The following is a 6730-nucleotide window of genomic DNA, read 5'->3' on the forward strand; positions in this document are numbered from 1 at the left end:
GACATTGTTTCGTTCTGCTGTGCATGGGGTCACTATGAGTCAGTTCCCACTTGATGGCACCTGATAACAACAACAACAACAGGAGTCCTGGTGTGGCGCTGTGGGTTAATCCGCCAGACAGCAAAGCCCTTTGAACAGCAAGGTCGGCAGTTAGAGCTCACCAGATGCTCCTCGGAAACCCTATACAGGGTCGCTGTGGGTCGGAATCAACTTGACGGCACTTAACAACAACAAACAAGGCTATGGAAAATATCATGGTTTTGGTTAGGAGCACCTTAGCCCTCAAACTGACTTCTTTGCTCTTGACCACTTTAAAGAGGCCTTGTGCAGAAGATTTGCCTAATGAATACATAATTTTCTTTTTTTCTTTCTTTTACTTCCATTCACTTTATTATTTCCCCACACCAACTCCCCAGTCGTTTTATTTCTTGACTGTTGCTTCAATGAGTGTTGCTAGTGGATCCAAGCAAAATGAAGTCTTTGACAAATTCAATCTTTTCTCTATTTATCATGTTGTTATTTATTGGTCCAGTGGTAAAGGTTTTTGTTTTCTTAACATTGAGGTGCAACCTATGCTGAAGATTGTGGTCTTTGACCTTCATAAGTATCTGAAGTCCTCTATGCATTCAGCTACCAAGGTTGTATCATCTGCACAGAGATTGTTAATCTGTCAGAGGTTTTTAATTAATCTTTCCCCAAAACCTGAATTCATGTTCTTCTTTATAGAATCCAGTTTCTCTGATTATTTGCTCAGCACACAGTTTGAATCGGTATGATAAAAAAAATTTTTTTAAAAACACAACCCTGGTGCACACCTTTCCTGATTTTAAACCATTCATTACTTCCTTGCTCTGTTTGAATGACTGCCTCTTGCTCTATGTACAGGTTCCTCATGAGCACAATTAAGTGTTCTGTAATATCGATTCTTTGCAATGTTATCCATAGCTTGTCATGATCCATACAGCCAAAGGCTTTTACGCAGTCAATAAAGCATAGGTAAACAGCTTTTTGGTATTCTCTGCTTTCAGCCAAGATCCATTTAATGTCAGCAATGATATCCCTCATTCCACATCCTTGTCTGAATCTGTCTTGAACCTCAATCATTATGGATAGAAGAGCCATGTTATCATAATGTAGGGCCTCTTGCCATTCCAGATGAAACTGAAGATTGATTTTAACTTTTCTATTAAAAAAAAAAAAAAAAGGCTGTTAGAATTTTGATCAGGAGTGCATTGAATGTATAGACTATTTTGGGTAGTATTGGCACTTTAAGAATATATAATCTTCTAATCCATAAACACAGAACACCTTTCCATTTATTTAAATCATCTTTTATCTATTTGAACACTATTTTATAGTTATGTAGTGCCTTAGTTATCTAGTGCTGCTATAACCATAAATGGGTGGCTTTAATAAACAAATTTATTTTCTCAGCGTTTAGGAGACTAGAAGACTGAATTCAGTATGCCAACTTGAAGGGCAAGTTTTCTATTTCTATCAGCTCTGGAGGAACATCCTTGTTTCTTTTGACCTTTGCTCCTGAGTCATCTTCATGTGTCTTGGCATCTCTTTTCCTTCCTATTCCTGCTTGCTCTCTTGATTGTTTAATCTCTTTTATAGGTCAAAATAGATTGACTTAAGATACCCCTACATTAACATAAAAAAGAAAGTCCATTTCCAAATAACTGCAGGTATTGGATTAAGATTTACAACACATTTTAGAGGGTACAAGTCAATCCAGAACAGTAGTTTTCATTGTGTAAGTCTTTCACATCTCTAGTTAAATTTATTTCGAGATGTTTCTTTAGATGCTATGGTAAATGGCATCTTTTCACTAATTTTCCTTTCTAATTTCTTATTGCCAGCGTATAGACACCCAAATGGTTTTTTTTGTTGTTGTTTTTTTGGTTTTTGCGCTTGAAACTTTACTAAATTCTTTTAATAGTTTTAGAAATACTCTTTGGGTTTTATTATATGTGTTGTTGTTAAGTGCTGTCCAGTTGGTTACAACCAATAGTACCCTACATAGGGTTTCTAAGGAGTGGCTGGTAAACTTGAACCCCCAACCTTGCTGTTCAAACTAACCTTGTGATCTGGAACATTATCCTTATCACCACACTGGGAACTGCTAATACATAATACTCATATAGCATATCCATCTGTCAGTCACTGTTACATGTATTAGTGTATTAAATTTTAATAATAACATTTTGAAATGCATATGTTGTTGTTATTAGCTACCTTTGAATTTCCACCTGACTCATGGTAACACTGTGTACAACATGCTACATGTTTCTAGGCCATCTACATGATCAGTTGCAGATTGGAACTTTGTGATTCATAGGATTTTCCTTAGCTGATTTTCAGAAAGAGATAGTCAGTCTATCTTCCTATTCCATCTTGTTTTGGAACCTGCTGAAACCTGTTCAGCATCATAGGAATACATATGGCTGGTAGCTGTGCATGTGTTGCACCAGCCAGAGATCAAATCTAATTCTCCCACAAAGAAAGTGAATATGCTACCACTGAACCACAAATGTCTCATTGGAATATGTATGTTGTTGTTAAGTTCCGTTGAGTCAGTTCTGACCCATATTGACCCTGTATAGGGTTTCCAAGAACAGCTGGTGAGCTTGAACCACCAACCTTGGTTGGTGGTTCAAATGACTTTGCAGTCCAGCACATTAGCTCACAGCGCCACACCAGGACTAGTTTTTATATGAAGAAATAATATATGATAAACACCTGATAGAATTCAAATTATTTGCCTAAATTCATTCAACTACTTACTGGATGAGTTAGCATTTAAACTGATGAAGTCTGCAGCAAAGAGCAATGTTGAAAACTAATACATCATATTGCATCTCAATGCTACATCCAATGGACTCAAATTACTCCTGATGTTGCACTTTAGGATCAGCACTGGACTTCAAACCACAAGATCCGGAGTTCTAACCTACCAGTTGCTACTTAGAAATTCTACAAATGGTCGTAATGAGTCGGAACAGACTTGAGAGTACTTAACAACAACAATGCTATATCCAATATATTTAATGAAATTGCATTCCTTATAAAATAGTTGTGATAAAGGTATTCTCTATTCTATTTGATAAATTATTTGAGAAAATAAAAATATGATCTTTATTTTTGAAATTAATATAATGCCAATATCATATTTAAGGTACTCAATAATTATGCTTAGTAACTTTTAGAGTTGGGTGCCCCATGATTCAGTCCTTTCTATGAAATACATCACCACACATGAGCCCCCATGTTTGCAGCATTTTTCCAAGATAAGCACATTTAAACACTACCCATGCATTCATACAAATAGGGTCTTATGTAATAATAACTCTTAACTTATACACTATACTGTGTTTTAAAATTCCAATGAAATAACATATTCTTAACATTAACATTAAGAATTTATAAGTGATCCAGAACCAGACAGACTTCTATTTTAAGACAGATTTAAAAGAATGCTAGAAGTGTGTGCTGAATGAACCTCCTACATGAAGAATTTTTTTGATAGCATCTCAAAACAGAAATGATGCTTTTAAACTTTGAAGCACAAAAATTTAACTCACAGCTTCTCTAGACATTAATAGGTTGGAATGGTCAAAATGATCTTTGGATTAAAATGACAGCATTTTGGGCTCAGTCACTGGCTACAGAAAAGAATTATACAAAATCCTGAATGTGTATTTTCTCTGAGTTTAGACACAATTAGGAAGGAATGCTGGAAACCTTGGATGAAAGAAACAAATAGGTGTTATTCCTATTTCCTGTGGTAGTGCATTTACTAGTGGAGTAAAATGGAAATACATTGATCAGGCAATCAGTAAACTTGTGGCCTAATTGTGCCTTTACACCTAAATTTGCCCCCAACAGAAATCTCTCTGAGTATTGATTTCTTAATGTTTGATATAAATTTTAAAGACCATGACCAGACTCCACATAATTATTTCAACTCTGTATTAAAATAACCACCACTTCTCAGTTTGTAGTACTGTGGTAGCTTGCTTGTTGCTATGATTTTGGTGTTTCAGATATCAGCAGGGTCACTTACAGTGTACAGATTTCAGCTGAGTTTCCAGAAGACTAGGAAGAAGAAGAAAAGGACTACCAATGAAACCCTTATGAATACCAATGGAACACTGCCATCACCAGAATACTGAATATTGAAACATGATTAAGAGTACAAGAATATTGTCAGATATAATATTGGAAGATGAGCCCCTCAGGTTGGAAGGCACTCAAAATGTGACTCGGGAACTCCTCAAAGTAGAGTTCACCGTGATGACACGAATGGAATAAAACCCTCCAGATTTGTTGATGGGGAAAAACTCAAAATACAGATAAAAAGTTGTAAATATATATCAATAATCAGAAAACAGAACTTATAAAACATTAATTTAGGAAAATTTGTAATTGTCAAAAATTAAATGGAATGTATAAACATCAATACCCTAGGCATTTGTGAGCTGAAATAGACTGGTACTGGTTATTTTGAATATGACAATCATATAGTTTACTATGCTAAAAATGATAAACTGAAGCGAAATGGTGCTACATTCATCATCAAAAAGAACATATCTGTCTTGAACACTGTCTGTGATAGGATAATATCCATACCCACAAGGAAGACTGGTTAATAACATTATTAATAAAATTTACACACCAGCCAGTAAAAATAGTGATGATGAAATTGTAGAATTCTACCAATTTTTCAGTCTGAAATTGATCAAGCATGCAATCAAGATGTATTGCTAATTACTGACAGTTGGAAGAAGGATCAGTATTTGGAAAATATGGCCTTGGGGATAGAAATGATGCTGGAGATAGCATGATAGAACTTTGCAAGACCAATGACATCTTCATTTCACATCCCTTTTTTTAAAATGACTATACAAATGGACCTCACCAGAATAAATATACAGAAACCAAACTGACTACACTACATCTGTGAAAAGAAAGTAGAAAAGCTCCATATCATCATCCAAAACAAGACCAGGGGCAAACTGGAACAGACCAATTGCTCATATACAAATTCAGACTGAAGCTAAAGAAAATTATAACAAGTCCATGAGAGGCAAAATATGGCCTTGAACATATACCACTAGAATTTAGAGACCATTTGATAAACAGATCTGATGCATTACACACTAATAAGTGAACACCAGAAGAGTTGTGGGATGACAACAAGAACATCAGAGAGGAGGAAAGCAAACAGTCATTAAGAAGACAAGAAAGAAGGAAAAGGTCAAAATGAATGTCAGAAGAGACTCAGGAACATGCTCCCCAGCATAAAGACGCTAAAGCAAATGGAAGAAACAAGGAGATAAAAGAGCTGGATAGAAAATTTCAAAGACAGCTCGAAAAGACAAAGTCAAATATTATAACAAAATGTACAAAGAACTGGAGTAAGAAAACCAAAAGGGAAGAACACACTCAGCATTTCTCAAGCTAAAAAGAAGAAAAAATTCAAGTCTGAAATTGAAATATTGAAGGATTCTATGGGCAAAATATTGAATGATATAGAAAGCATCAAAAGAAGATGGAAGGAATACCCAGAGTCACTGTACAAAAACAAATGGTCAATGCTCAAACACTTTAAGAGGTAGCATAAGATCAAGAGCCAATGAAATCCAAGGTGCACTGAAGATATTATCAAAAAACAAAGCACCAGGAATTGATGGAATACAAATTGTAATATTTTAACATACTGATGAAGTACTAGAGGCACATACTCATCTATGCCAAGAGATTTCGAAGACAACTACCAGACCAACTAACTTGAAGATTTGTGCCCATTCTAAAAAAAGTGACCCAACAGAATTCAGAAAGCATTGGACAATATAATTAATAGAGCATGCAAGTAAAAATTTGCTAAACATAATACAAAAATGGCTGCAACGACACAATGACAGAGAGCTGCTGGAGTCAAGCCAGATTCAGAAGAGGACATCGAATGAGGGATATCATTGCTGACGTCAGATGGATCTTGGCTGAAAGCAGAGAATACCAGAAAGATGTTTACCTGTGTTTTATTTACTATAAAAAGCTTTAGATTGTATGGATTATGACAAGCTATGTACAACATTGTGGAGAATGAGTATTTTGGAACCCTTATTTGTGCTCATGAGGAAACTATACATAGACCAAGAGGCAGTTGTTCAAACAGAACAAGGAAACACTGAATGGTTTGATATTAAGAAAGGTGTGTGCCAGTGTTATATTTTTTCATCATATTTATTCAGTCTGTATACTGAGCAAATAATCCAAGAAGCTGGATTTTATGAATAAAAACATGGCATCAGGATTAGAGGAAGACTCATTAACAACTGTGATATGCAGATGATACAACCTTGCTTCCTGAAGGCGAAGAGAACTTAAAATATTTACTGATGAAGACCAAATACCACAACCTTCAGTATAGGTTATACCTCAATGTAAATAAAACTAAAATCCTCACTACTTGACCAATAAACAACATCCATATAAATGGAGAAAAGTTTGAAGTTGTCAAAGACTTCATTTTTTTAAAAGCTTTTATTGTGAATTGTGTGATAACATATAGGGCAGATCATTAGCTTTGCAGTCAACCACCATATTTTGTTTCATTGCAATAATTACAATCCCCTCCATGAACCACTGGTTAACATAATTTACCTCTATTTCCTCTTTTTTTTTTTTTTTTTTGTTGAACATTTCTATTAATGCTAGGGTG

The sequence above is a fragment of the Chrysochloris asiatica genome, unplaced genomic scaffold (assembly GCF_000296735.1).
Source record: "Chrysochloris asiatica unplaced genomic scaffold, ChrAsi1.0 scaffold00298, whole genome shotgun sequence".
Lineage (NCBI taxonomy): Eukaryota > Metazoa > Chordata > Mammalia > Afrosoricida > Chrysochloridae > Chrysochloris > Chrysochloris asiatica.